Source organism: Tympanuchus pallidicinctus, unplaced genomic scaffold, assembly GCF_026119805.1.
Source record: "Tympanuchus pallidicinctus isolate F22 unplaced genomic scaffold, pur_lepc_1.0 scaffold8, whole genome shotgun sequence".
Classification (NCBI taxonomy): Eukaryota; Metazoa; Chordata; class Aves; order Galliformes; family Phasianidae; genus Tympanuchus; species Tympanuchus pallidicinctus.
In genome coordinates this window covers 33,158,355-33,173,798 of record NW_026294802.1, presented here as the reverse complement: position 1 = coordinate 33,173,798, position 15,444 = coordinate 33,158,355, and positions in this window count along the sequence as shown.

Here is a 15,444-nt window from a genome sequence, read left to right as displayed (position 1 = left end):
TCTCATTTTTCTACTAACGTAGTATCCTGAAGTCTCTGTTTCTGGTACTTGAATTCTCACTGCTTCTTAGGGAATTTCTAATTTTGGTGTTCTGGAGCATATGTGTATGTATTCAAGTAAGTAGGTTGTGTGTTCTGTTTGTCAATATGCCTTGGATGTTTGGCTGCAGTGAGAAAAATATTTCAGTTATCATTCTTTACTAGTACTGAGCTTTTGTTTGATTGAGATACAGTGGGTTTTATTTATTTATTTATTTACATGCAGCATGTCTTTGCTTGTAAACTTTGTTGTTTGGAAATACAGCATAAATATTCCATGAATAAGAGAATGAGTCAACACGTACTGATGAGGAAATAAAGACTTCTGCTTTTTAGCCAGCAGGAATGCAAAAGGCTGGTCTGCCAAAGATAGGTCTAAAACCCAAAAAAATCTTTTTGAGAGAATAGCTAATTTAGTTAACTTTGTTTCCTTGTATTTTTTTTTTTAATAGGGACTGGAAACATTTTACAGTTGACAGAGCTATCAAACCTTTGGTTCACTCCTCATTACAAGCCTCCCATCTCACACAAAGTACTCATCCTTTTCAGATACTGATACTAGACTTGTTTTACTAGCACAGTATTCATTTTCCTTTTTTTTTCCCTTTTATAATTTTTTCTTATAACTCATTAGAATGGACTCAGCTACTTTTGATTCTACTATTAGTATTTGAACCAGATATGTTTACCATTTAGTAAACTCAATACAAAAACTCTGTTGGTTTAATCTTGGCAACATTCATCTTTAGAAGGATCTGATAGGTGGGATAAAATCAGGTAAGATTTGGCAGTACACATTTCAGGTTCACAATATTTCTGTATAGAATCATAGAATCATAGAATCACCAAGGTTGGAAAAGACCTAAAAGATCGTCCAGTCCAACCGTTCACCTATTCCCAATAGCTCCCACTAAACCATGTCCCTCAACGTATCCAGGAGCCACGCATTGGTTCCTTAGAGTTTTCTGTTCAATTAAAGTTATATTCTGGCTCTGAAGCTGAAGAGGAGGATCTTGGACAAAAACCTAGAAAGCAAGACTCTCCCAGTTCTCTGTGGATAGCAGCAATCCTTTTATACAGGATCAGAGGAATTTTGTAAAGCTGTCGGCCAATATTTTCTTCTCTGTGCCAGTCAGTGGTCACACTTCGTCTGTACTCTGTGGAGATGGATTGGAATCCTCTGGAATAAACTCCACTGTAGAAATGAAAGATATTATTAATGGCAAGATTGAATATCGCGAAGAAGAAAAGGTTTCCTGTGTTTAGGGCTATGAGGAAACAGGATGTGAGATAATTAGCCATAATTTATAATATATAACCATATTGTTTCCTCAGGAAGAAATGGGATGGGTGCTATCCTGTCATGGAGACACCATTCTTTAATTATTCCAAGAGTTCCCATGAGCATTTTACAAATATTCTGGCAGTTAGCTGTGACAAACCACATTCATTCACAGTCTTGAAACAAAAAATGCGTGGAGCTTTTCACATTAGCAGCTAACATGTACATACCCTGCAAATTCTAACAAAAACCCAACAGCGCACATTTTAGTGAAAACAATTGGCATTCTTATCCTCTTTCAAATCATGTTTTCTAATCTGTGGGATGTTGACCTGTCTAAATTAGCATGCTGGACTGAAGCTGAACCCCTCAATGCAGTGATCCTCCCTACAAACCTGAACAGGCATACTGGTTTCATTCAAACTTGCTCCAACAGGTTGTGATAAATATTATTGAAAGCCGTGGGTGTGACTATCAGCCGTCTCTTGGAAGAACCATAGGAGATAGCTAAGCAAAAGCCAAGTTAAACTCAAATCAAAGGCATACATGGACTTGAACTCTTTGGGTGGAGAGGTTTTGCTGTGCAGTGTTTTGAACTGAGCCCAGAGTGTGTGTGTGAGAGTGAAATGGTGGTTGAGTGGGAGCAGAGTTAATCAGGAATGGCAAGGAAAAGCTGAGAGTACAGCTGAAGTATTTAGGGAAGCAGAGTCTTTCACATTTGTGCAAATAAATGGAATAAGCAAAAATGTCACACAAGATTCCTTACTCCTCTATCAGCCTCTTCTCACACAGAGTTGCAAGATCTCACACTGTTATCCACCCACTTTCATCAAATTGTATAGCAGTGCATAACGCGTGAGTCAACCACAGCATACTTCAGGAAAGCCTGTGATAAATCCAGCATGAGACACATGAGCAAGCTGTACATTTTGAAGCTACAATATTTACTAGGAACTGGGGGCGCTACCAACTACAGAGGGGGATTGCATGTTTCAAGCTGTAACTGTGATTACGATTACTTTCAGATATAGCCCAAGGATGAGCTATGTGATTGCAGCTGCTTAGGTCGCTCCTTCATAAAATTCGCACTCTCAAAACATTGAGGAATGCCACAGAACATCAATTTCTGCTTTCTTCATACTCCTCTTTCTAAAAAGGGTAGTTCATATTTTATGTTTCTAGTTTCTTTTCTTTTTTTTTTTTTTTTTTCTTTTGCATTAATCTGTGTGTATTATTTACTTAAATAGTAGCTGATTAGTGTTTTTAAGATAGATCTTTGTGCTTTATCATTTAATACTATTTAGATATGCAGCCTGGTGAGAATTGGAAAAGGAATACTCAATTTTAAATGACCAATTCCTAATATACTTCATATAAGGTTTTGTCTTTCCTTTCCCTTTTTTTTTGACAGAGGAAAATACACTTTAATGTTTTGGTTGATGAGGGACTAGGTAAACTATGCCTTCCTGGTGTATCTTACAATACTGCAGCTATCTAAAGCAATTGTTAAGTGTCAATTCATCATTTTTACTTCTTTAGTTCATGCCTTTATTAGGAATGAGTAACAAATTAGTCATGTCTGGGTATTACTATGGAAGTAACTCCTTCCACTGGTTATCTGCACTCTCTTACATCGATAAACTTACAAAAAATTTCCCCCCTTTTTTCTCTTTGTTTATGTACCCTGAGGGATGAAAACATCACATCTATCAAGATCTGAATCATTACTGGATAATATTTTAACACTAGAATTTAATAGCTGTTTTACTTGAATCAGTATTTTTGTACTCATACAAAAATCTACAGGATTTTACATTTTAAACAGATGCAAAAAGGTCAATAGCCGATATTCTACATCACAAGTCAGGGGGAGTTGATTTTCTGATCTTTTTTCTTAAATTAACTTCAAGTGTTAGGAACACTGTTCTGGCCTTTGATGGTTCTACCGCAGAAGAGCACCATACACTTCATTTAAAATGCTGAATCTTTAGCACAGACTTCTTTTGTCCAAAATCTTGATGAACTACTACAGTTCAAAGGTGCTTATAAAAAGAAAAATAATAATCTGAGTTGAAATTGTTTTCTTCCTCAGTTGTCCAGCATTTTGAGTCTTGCAGTATGATTTGCTCTTCCTTGAGATTTTGACTGCACTCGACTTCTTCAAGTTTCCTGCTGTTGCAGTTCCCCTGTTGAGGAATTCTGTATCTGTGGCTCCAATTTTTAGCAACAGCAGTAACTGCAGGCTGAATGGGAGTCTGTGAAATTCAGCATGCAGTGCCAACTAGATTTTGTCTAAGGGAAGTTACAGAATCTGATGTACAACCATGTCTCCAGAAAATACATCTGATAGAAAACGTACCTTGCCTTCCTGTCTAAAATGTCTGTTCCCCTACAGTATCCATTTCAGGATGAAACATCAAATCAAATCCCAAACTGTTCAACATTTTACATTAATATACAGTGTGATTAACAGGTTGAAACATTGATTCTGCTGACTGTTATGAGATGATAATCATAAAATCATAGAATCCTTAGAGTTGGAAGGGACCTTTAAATGTCATCTAGAGCAACTCCCCTGCAATGAACAGGGGCACCACAGCTAGATTAGGTTGCCCAGGGCCTGATCCAGCCTCACCTTGGAAGTCTCCACGGACGGAGCTTCAATCACATCGCTGGGCAACCTGTTCCAGTGCCTCACCACCATCACCATCCAACCTAAATCTACCTTCTTTCTGCTTGAAGCCAGTCCTTCTTGTTCTTTCACTACAGACTCTGCTAATGAGTCTGTCCCCTTCTTATAGTTCCCCTTTAGATACTGAAAAGCTGCTATCAGATCACCTCAGAGCCTTCTCTTCTCCAGGCTGAATGGTCCCAGCTCTCTTCACCTGTCCTCATAGGAGAGGTGTTCCATCCCTTGGATCATTTTGTGGCCCTCCTCTGGACGCTCCAACAGGTCTATGTCTCTTTCTCTTCTGTACTGAGGACTCTACATCTGGATGCAGCACTCCATGTGATGCCTCATCAGCGCAGAGCAGAGGGTCAGGATCACCCCCCTTGACCTGGCGACCACATTTCTTTTGGTGCAGCCCAGGATATGGTTGGCTTTCTGGGCTGTGAGGCACATTGCTGTCTCAAGTCCAGCTTCCCATCCGCCAGTACCCCCAGGGCTTTTTCAATCTTTTCATCCCACAGCTTGTATTGGTAGTGCTGGTTGCCTCGATCCGGGTGTAAGATTTTGCATTTGGATTTGTTGAACCTCATGAGGTTCACCTGGGCCCACTGCTCAAACCTGTCTAGGTCCCTCTGAATGGCGTTGCATCCCTCTGGCATGTTGACTGTACCCCACAGCTTGGTGTCATCTGCAAACTTGCTGAGGGTGACCCCACTGTTAGTGTCATTGATGGATATTGTAGAGTATGGACGTCAGAAGAAGGAAACACCAGATAAATAGAGGTTGTAATATCCTCTTTGAATGCTTCACCTGAGTTGCCCAGCTTTATCTGGAGGTCTTTGGAAAAGGTATTCCACGTTCACTTTTGGTAATGCTGGTACAGGTGGTGAGGTAGTAACGAGGAAAAACAGTTGTATTACAGTGTTTCTCATCAGAGATGGCTTATTTCCTATTTTTACTGAGTCTGAGCCTCTGTAGTGAGGCTGTGGATTCCCTTTGGTGATTACTTGGGTCTTTCACAGAGAAGGCAGAAAACACCTCTAGTTCAGTGTCACACCACTGAAAAGAGTAGCTGTTCTGAGAAAGCAGTTCTCAAAGGACTAAGAGATCATTTCCTAAGTTAACTTCTAATAGCTAGTTTTAAAGTGGTGCATGTACCTTTAAATTCATTCTTTAAATGAGTTCAAATGCATTCTGCAGATGTCAAGTTCTAAGCACAACAGGCAGCAATCCAAATTGCTAAGTTAAGAACAAAACTTGGCTATAACTTTAGCAAAAAATAATAATCAGTTCAGACTTTGGATTGTTTGCAAACAGTTCACGTGAATGTATCTATGCCAAAACCACCATCATCACATTTTCCAAAAAGTTTATATCATTATTATCAAATATTTTATGTTGATAACTTAATTCGACATTAATGATTTACTGCACCAAAACTGGGCTGTATTATTGCAGTCCCTAGGCAATAATACCCAGATGATCACCCATAAATGGCAGTAGAGTCACCCATGGGGTTGCTAGCTAATGGTCCAACACAAACTGAAGTGCTGTTAGCTATCTAATAAACACATTTTTTCATAGCAGATTTGCTAGTAAGTACAGCACTAAAAAGAACATTCCTTAATCATATATAATACCACCAGTATATTTTTAGAGCAAAATAACCTTTATACTCAAAGCATTTAAGTATCCACTCAACTGAAAGTACAACTCATTTAATACACTCTGAGAATATTAGTACAGTATGTTCAAAACTCTGTTGAAATAAATAATTTCTGGCACTTCTCCCCAAATAACTCTTCAATGAGTCCATGCTTGTTTGCAGCTGCTTGTGTTGGCATTACGGAAAACAGCAGCTAGGTGGAGGAGTTGCTAATGCTACAGTGATTGAGCTAAAGCAGCCAGCGTCCTGGGTGGAAGAGGTCCCTAACTTTGTGCACTGCAGTTTTGTTGAATCACTGAGATTACTCACAGGATATAAAGTTGAACACCTAAGTAATTATTTGTAGGTCCAATCACCACAAGCCTCAGGGCTGTTCTAGAATCTTCTGTGTTTTTCTGCTATGGTTACAGACAGCAATGATTAGCAATTAAGCTAGCAATTATTTTCTGTAGGGCTTTTTCCATCTGAAGTATCTGTATCTTTTTAATTTTAAATGCTAAGAGATCTTACCAAATCTATGAGCACACGTACACCTGTAACTAATAGCTAAAAGTGGTAAAATAAGAAATCCATAGAAATTCAGTAAGTTGGGCACCTTCTGATGCCCCCCTCTGCTGTAGCCATGGGGCCCCTGGAGCCATGGCTGCTCCATGTGCTGAGGGCTCTCCAGCTCTGCTGCTCTCAGCTCTGCACAGGAGAACAGCAGGAGTACCAACGTACAAACCTAACACCCAAGCAAGTTTCACAGGGCCTTTGAGAGGAAAAATAAATTCTGGGGTAATGTCTGAATGGAAAAGTTTTTTTCTTCAGTGGAACCAGGAAAAAAAACACACAAAAAACCAAACCAGCAAACCAATACACTCCTAGGTTACAACTACTATGTCATGTCAAAAATCAGAAGGGATCTGAGCTATCAAACCCTGTTAGCTAGCAGCTATCAAAAGAACCAGAGTTATCCGAGTTATCTTCTTACTCCAGAATCTTGCTGTTACTGCAAACCTTTTCAGGTGGAGTGTCTACCTGCCCTCATTGCCTGCATCAGTCTCTTAGTGAGACATTGCCCTTCATGATCTGAAAATATCCTTCTAACACACACGGAATTGCTGTGTATCAATTTATTTCTTAGATAAAATTTCAAGAATCGTGGAACTGGTTGAGGCTAGCAGAGACCTCGGGGACCAGTAGGTCTAACCCTGTTCAGCAGGACACCCAGAGCAGGGTGCCCAGGCCACATCCAGGTGGCAGCTGAAGATCTCCAAGGAGGACATTCCACAGACTCTGGGCAGCCTGTGGCAGAGCTCCGTCGCCTGCACAACGCAATTCCTTATGTTCAGAGGAAACCTCCTGCGTTCCAGTTTGTGCCCAGTGCCTCCTGTCCTAGAACAGAGCAGCAGTACAAAGAGCCTGACTTCACCTTTGAACCCTCTCTTCAGGTGTTTATGGACACTGATGAGACATCCCATGAGCCTCCTGCTCTCCAGACTGAACAGTCCCAGCTCTCAACCTCTCCTCATGGGAGGGGTGCCTGTGTTCTTCATCATCTTTATGGCCCTTCGTTCAGTTCTCCCCACTATATCCATGTCTCTCTTGTACCGGGGAGCCAAGAACTGGACCCAGCTCTTCAAGTGTGATTTCATCAGCGCCGAGCAGGGGAAGGATTGCCTCTGTCATCCTGCTGGCAATACTTTGCCTAATGCAGCCCAGGATACCATTGCCTTTCCATACACTAAGGGCATACTGCTGGCCTGTGCTCATCAGAACCCTGGGGTCCTTATCTGATTTTGAACAAGTACAGGAAAAAGAAAAAGCCATAAAACTAGATGAGCGTTTTTATAAATTTCCGAATTGGAAGGCTGGATAGCTAAGTAGATCATATAAATGCCAACCTCTCAGGTTAGTGAGAAGGAAATGTTATAAGGTTTTAATAAAACAGAAAGCTACATTTCTGCTGAGGGAGCACATCATATATTTGTAGCTGTTAATAACACTAAGCTGTTATGGGAAATCAGTAGGGACTTGCTCAATTCAACAATAAATATGTGGTTGAGTCCATATAGTAGGTGCAACAGATCTTATGTTTCAAGCACTGAAGTACGCTGCGCAAAAGGAACTTTTTAAGCACATAATGTTAGAGTGATTATTTTTACCTACCAACCTTTTCCAACTGCTTTAAAACCTGTAATAGAAATGTTAAGGAGACTCAAAATACAACTTTGTACCTTTTTAACAAAAATGAGATCCAGCACTGAGACTGCACGTCCCTAGCAGGAACAGACTGGCTGCTCTTTGTTCAGCCCACCCCTCTGGAATAACTGAAGTAGGTTGTAAATTTTCTAGCCTTGCAAAGGCTATGTTTTCTTGATGTAATCTTTGCTACCACAACAACAATGCATGAGCTCACATGGGAGGTGGGTGGGATGCTGACTGGAAGGGCACTGCTGCCAGTGAGAGCAGTTATTGTCTCGTTGTCCACGTTTCCAAAAGGATTTCAAGAATAGATAGGGAACCGATTTAAGGATGGAGTTAATCTATCAGAACATAGCTGTTAGCTGCTGGGTGCTCCCTTTTTTTTTGTTTGTTTGTTTGTGGTGGGAGAGATGGGCAGCTCTGCAGCTGCTAAGCCATTCACTTGCTCCTCGGAGGTGTCAGGGAGTGATCTGAGCAAGCTGTCCTCCTGCCACCCAGTTTGTAAGTGAGCTGCTCCAGTACTGGGGGATGCTGTCTAGAGTGGCAGCATGCAGGGATTTCTAAATTAGAAATGCTGTTCCCTCAGGCTCTGTTGCTGTCACAGAGAGCACTGCTCAGCTGTGCTCCCTGTGAGGAGGTGCAGCCACCATGAGGCCTTCCCTCAGCTCTGCTCTGGGCTGAGCACACCAGGCACCTCCGCTGTTCCTCACATTTCTTGCCCTCTAGAACCTTCACCATCTCGTTTGGGTTCTCTCTAACAGCTTTATGTCCTTCTTATACTGTAGCACCCAAACCTGTGCCCAGTGCTGGAGGTGAGGCTGCACAGTACGGAGCAGCGTGGACAGCCCCTCCCTTGCCCAGTGGGCCTGGCGCAGCCGGAGCATGGTTGGCAATGCACAGCAGTGTATGAAGACCAAATTGTTCACTGTAATTACTAAAGAATAAGATACTTTCTATTCTGAATCTCTTGATTTCTAACTCTAAAAATGTTGTCGAAGTAGCTTGCTAGGTGTGAACATTTGTGCCCTTAGTCCTTCATACAAGCTCCATTCTGCTATGGAGTGCACAGCACAATCAACCTTGAACACTCCACAAATGCTACACAGCACTCTGGGGCAACTGCTCAGCCTTGAGGAGTTTTTTAATTGTGAGAAAAGATGCAAAATCCTCTCTGAATAGGGCCTTTTTTCCGGATGGGTGTCAAGATGAGGTGTGGGAAGCCCCCTTCAGACGATGTTTCTGGGTCAGCTCCCTCAGATCAGTTAGAAGCAGCTCATCGCATGACTCGTTACAGCAGCTGCAAACTGACCGCATGGTGGAGCCAGTTCTACGGAGACGAAGGGCAGAGCATCCCCTGAGATGTGGCGGCGTGGCGGACAGGCTGCCTCCCGAGCTGTCGGCAGGTATCCTGCTCGGTGTCTCCCACAGTAAGCGACCACAGGGCCTTCGGCCTTTGATTTTGCAAAACCAGTCTCCTCTCCTTTCTGGCTTTCTGCAGTCTGCGCATCACTCATCTCTATCTTTCCCTTTGAGATAACAACATATCCACACTCCTTTCCCTCCTCTTCCCACCAACACTTCATTTTACAAGAGGGACAACTCTTGTAATTGCTGAGGTTTTACTCCATTTATCTTAAAAAAAAAAAAAAAAAAAAAGGATGATGGTTATCTTTTAGACAGGGTTAAAGGCTGCAAGCTGTGAATGAACACAATGAGCATCCCTTAGGGAAAGGGAGTAGCGGAGATGCTGTCAATTCCAAATAAGTGGTGATGCCAAAACTTCACAGGGTCAGGCTTTATAGGACCAGACATATTTAGCATTTCAGCAGTACTGTAAATGAGGATGTGCATCATTATTTCCTGTGATTGTCAACCCTCTGATGGAACTCTTGGTATGTGGTGAATAATATTATTACAATACTGTACTTTCTTAAACACAGAGAACATAATAAAGTCCCACCCACAAAGGTCAGATACATCTGACTTGCTATTGTTAAGAGTTAAGAGGCTTCCATTTACAGTAACAATAACTTGTTTAGAAAATGAAGTCAATGAATTTCTTGTTTTTGTGGAAGGTGTCATTTTACTACAGCAGGAACAATGGAGTTTGTTTCAGGAGTCAAGCTAAAAATAGAGGACAGATACTATTGGATCAGCTGGTCATTTAAGACATTACAGCCACTCTGATGAAATCAGTGTAAGTACTATTTAAATTGGTCTACTACTGGTTCTGTATATTTAAAACAGGTCTATATATTTAAGGGATGATTGCTAAACCAATTTTATGTATGTTATTATGAAGGAACTGAATTCTAAAATTCAGTACTATTAGGTATTTGCTTGCTCATTTTATCACAGTAGATCAGCTTAGGCAAAAATCTATAATTCTCATTTTTATGACAGTTTTGCTGTCTGAAGCTCTTGTAGAAGCCCAGTACTGGTCCACTGTATTTGTATCTAGCATTGCATTGGAATATTTGTGGGGGTCAGAAGAAGAGTTTGAGCTGTCACTACAAATAACAACAGAGTATTCATGGAAGGGATTAGGAAAAAGCAATCTCTATTTTTTTAACTGATTGTTTGATACACTTTAAAGCCCTCTGTCTATAACTAACTGTCTATAACTCTGGGTTTTACTGATATGGCCACTTAGACCCAGATCTTGATGGAATCATAGAATCATCAAGATTAGAAAAGACCTTCAAGACCACCAAATCTAACTATCAGCCTGACCAGAGTCCCATCGCTAAACCGTGTCCCTTATTGCCATATCCACATGGCTCTTGCATTTCAGTTTTTAAATCTAGGGCAAGCCCACTGTCCATGTTTATTATTAGGAGCCTAAATCTCCTCGTGGAGTCAGATGTTAGTCCTGGTAATGCAAACACATTAATCTGTACCTAATTCTGTTACTTTGAATAGTCTGGTTGTTGAGCTATGAAGGAAAAACAGTGAAAAACAAAACTTCTTTCTCACTCTTTAAATAAAAAAAGTAGGTTGAAAGCTTACATTGAGCAGTACAGAAGATGTCAGCCAAATCCAGACTGACTTATCACTGAACATCCTGTGAGAGGATTTAGGAATCTACTGTGACTGTGTGTGCATTTTATACAACTTTTCTTTCGTGCTCACATGAGAGAACCACATCAGCTCACATTACTGTGTGTGGTACTGATGAAAGTGCTGTGTATAACCAAAGCAAAAGATTTCAGCAGCATCTGGCAGCGTTAACAGCACAGCTCAAAAACAGAGGAAGAATGAAGCCTGAAAGTAACTTCCATAATTACTGTATAGATCTCTGCCCTTTTTCTTCTCAAGCTGGAGGGGAGAGGGCAGGGTTCAGTACAACATTAGAATGAATCTAAATTTTGTTTGTGATTGATTTTACTGTCTTACTTACATAACGCACCTAATCCTGCCTCTCAGCTCTGTACATCACAGCCCACAGCCTTATTCTTAGGCATCAACTCAGAGGATCATGATGAAAAGAAAATCTCATTACTGATCAGCAGAGCAAATGATACAGAATGGAAAGAGAATTATAACTTTGCTACCTAGATTGAATTGGTTTTATCTTCATTTTTATCCTGTATTAATATCTACACACAAAAACCATAGTGACTGAGGGCAGGGGAATGAGGTGGAACTAGGATAAAGTATTTTTTCTGACCAGACGAACCCAGATTTTACATGTAAGGTATGGAATTAGGGAGCAGGGAGCCTGAACAACATGTTTATTCCCACGTCCCTAGCTAAACCCACAAATAAATAGATATTTGCAAAGAGGTATTAAACTCTCTGAAAGAAAGGTCTTACGAATATGTCATGGCCAATAATAGCAATGTGAGGCACTTTAAAAAGATCTACTCTTATTTATTGACCTAAGAAGGAGCTGAGCTCTTCTGACAATTCATCCTTAAAGGGGAGAGACAGCATTTGGGCAGTCTGACCTCGCTCACACTCCATTGTCATAGGGTAGGTGCGGGTTTGTCTTTGGCTTTTTATGTGGATAACAAAGGCAGTTCTGAAAATACTCACAGGGCCAGAGACTGGCCTTGACTGAGCCATCCCTGCACTGAAAACAGTTGAGGTTTTATGCAAACACTTGTTTTCTGAAGGCAAATTTGCGAGGATAGATGGTGAAAGAGCATGTGGGGAGGAAATGGGATGTAAGAGAGAGGCATAGCGATTGTTCGCAGGACCCTCAGAGTGTTTGGGAAGTGGTGCTGGCCAGGTCTCTGCTATCCTCCAGCCATCTGCACCTTGAGAACAACTCCCCTGGATGAAGCGCTGAGCTTAAACATCCTTTGCAAACTTCAAGGGTAAAGGAAAGGAGAGTCTCCTGGCGGTGTAGCACCATCTTGTGCTCACTGTCCTTCAGTGAGAGCTTCATCCATCTCCTGGCAGAACAGGGGCATGAGACCGTTTTTCCAGCTGGCAGAAATGGTTGGAGGCAATGTGACAAGAGAATGTGTGGCTCCATCTCGTTTTAACCATTAGGAATCTAGTGTTTTGGAGCAGTATCGGAACAAATGTAATCAGGAAGGCTACGTGAAATTAATTTCTGTTTAATTATTCATTGTGTATCTCTGTGCTGTACTGAGGAAATCATTCAACCCCCTGCAATACCCAGTTACTTTCAGCTGCCTTCCTGAAGGTAAGCATGTGACTCTGCTTTCGATTGCTACTGTAAATATACAATTATTTATAAACTACCTCACAGGGACCATATGGTCCCCTTTTGAATTAAAAATGCACAGACGGAGCTGAAAAAAATCTGTGAAAGAGAGGCATAGTAAATTGATACGTAGCATACCATCTGCTTGCATGTGTGAGTGATGTTATAACAAACTGCAGGAGGCACAGCTAAGGCAACAGTAGAGAGCCAACTCCTTTACAGTGTTTGAAGATCTGCCGGTCTTCTTCCTACTATCAGTTTTGTGTTGTCATTTGCTGTGGCACTATACCAAGAGGGCCATATTGGCTAACTTCTGCACACTTAGACTAATACCCATCTGTGGTTTCCTTTGAGTGTCCAATGAACACTCCAGAATTAGATTTCCATTGCTTTGATTTTTGCAAGGCTCATGAAGCACACTGGATATCACCAATCAACCAAGCTAAAATGTAAGATACTTCTGACAGTGCTTATTCTGTAGAACAGCAAGAAAACCAACGTAGAACTTCTGAATTTTTGAGCTATTTTCCATACAGAACTGAAACTTCTTTTTTTTCACAGATGTTGTTAAAATAATATTTGCATTAGTTCTCACTTTTGGCAAAGGACCTGTAAAAGCTACATTTCTTTGTTTTTATTATTGTTATTTTGATGTCATAGTACTATAAATGCATGTGTCAAATGGAAGTAGTTGAACAGAGACTTTGCCATGGCCATTGTTTTTGATGCCACACAAGCTGTGGTGTATGATCTCTTGTGTGAATTGCTGGCAATGTAGGTAGGGGGTAGCTCAACAAAAGCAAAAGGGCGTGAAGGAAACGGATGAAATATTGTGGCTTTTATTATGGCAAGCAAAGAATGGGTTGGTTGACCAGCAGGACAGCCTGCCCTGGCACTGGCACTGCACACCTGGCCATGGTTTGGTGAGCTGACTCAGCACTCATAGCACGTCACTTCTGCTCTTGGGTGGGTCAGAAGTGAGACAGGGGCCAAGGAGGCAGTGCTGCCTGTCCTGCCTGCTGGGAGACATGGCCCCAGTTTGTGGCCATCACTGGGGTCTGTGCTGCCCCTGCAAAAATCCAGCCATGGTCATGTCTCCCCAGGGAGGGGAGGTGCGAAAGCATCTCAGAATTTTTCATGAAGGCTTAAGAAAGTGATAATTTTCAATAAAAAGGCACATGGAGTACACATTTCAAGATAGCAACAATGCACATTTAATGAGTTACAAAAAGATATTATGAATAATGTTAACACTGATATTATTCAATTTCATTCCAGTTGTTCAGGTTTTGACACTGAAATTCCAACCACAGGACAGGGGCTGAGTCAGACAGAAAAGAACAGACAGAAAAGAACAGAAGAGTAAAAAGGGAAATATAAATAAACGGAGCTGCCTTATTCTCTTCCACTGCTCTCCTTGAGTCCCCCAGCCGCAGAGCAGCATCCCCCTTGCCTCTGGGCACTTTCCTCCATTAGTGCCTCTCTGCAGAATACAGCATACATGTGGGCACAGACTTCACTATCTCTACTGCCTGTGCACTGAAAGTGGTTTGAGACCCTGTGCTGAGAAACTGCAATCATGAAGTGCTGAGAAAGGAGAGTGGCACATTACTAAAAATGAAACAGTGTTCATCAAGAGACCCATATTTCTATGCGTATTTCTGACCCTCTGCCAGTCCTTCAGCCAATATTAAGGTTATGTGTGCACCATCATTTTCCTTTTTCTCCCTCCTAGGCTTCCCAGGTGACACACTGCTCACTGAGGCTCTACAGGGCTGGTTGAGCTCCTTTGGCCCTGAAGCAGCCAAGAAGGAAAACAGCCCTACTGAAAGTACCATCTGCTGACTTGAAATAAAAAATGCAGCAGGCACCCACTGTCTTGCGGATTGGTTAAGGCCTTCACAAGTAACATGAGCTGGGCTGCTAAATGACACGCACGCATCAGAGTTGTGCTATGACTGTTTTTTTTTTCAGCTGTCAAAGCAAAACTCTTGATGTCTCTTATTCCAGACCTAATGCTATGAAATATGCTGTGTGTACCTCTGAGGACTGCACTCAACTCTAGTTTCCTTTCTGGGCGAGATGGGCTTGTCCCACAGTTCAGCAGAAAGTTGTATGCTGCACTTCCTGCATGTTCAAATACAGAACAATAGTGCAGGAGGAGATGCTCCTGGTGACCTAGTTTAATCAGTGCTGAGGGCAGAAGCATTTTTCTACAGCATGCAGCACTGTGATCACCAGCCTTGTGACCTTTACACCTGCGCTTCCTCAATAGAGCTTTGGAATAAAGTTGCCCTAAAAGATGTGGAGGGAGCTCCTTCATGGACTGGTGCTGGTTTGCATTCCTTCTAAAATTTTCCTTAGCAATGCACCGCTGCTATCCTTTTCTGTTCGCTATCTTGGCATTTGTTGATTCTCCACACCTCTTACAGGGTCAATTGGGATAATTTTTCATTTCACATCAAGGTTGAAACCAATAAAATATAAATCCTAAGCATCAGTAAAAGACACGAAGACTTGAGTCCTATCTAACATTTCCCTCTCCTCCTCTAAAAGCAATTTGCCTGTAACTTAGCTCTGAAACCCCTTATGGCAGTTCTTTGGATTGTGCCAGTCCAGGGCTTTTAATCCAATCATGTAAAACTAAGGCTGATTCAGCTGACCACAGCAACATCAACCGCTCTGCAGCAGGCTGTGTACCTTGGGAGGTCTGTGGAAGTGATGCTCAGGTGTAGCTTTGTGGATTTAAATAACAAACCAGACTGATCCCTTTCAGGAGTGTTCTTACCACTTTGGGGTGTCTGCTGGTGACTTTTGTTTCATGAGCTCTGTACCAACACAGCATCTTTGAGGCTAAGTTTCTTTATTACTAAAACTGAATACTCGAAGTCACATCTTTGTTAGGGCCTAATTAGCTTTCTT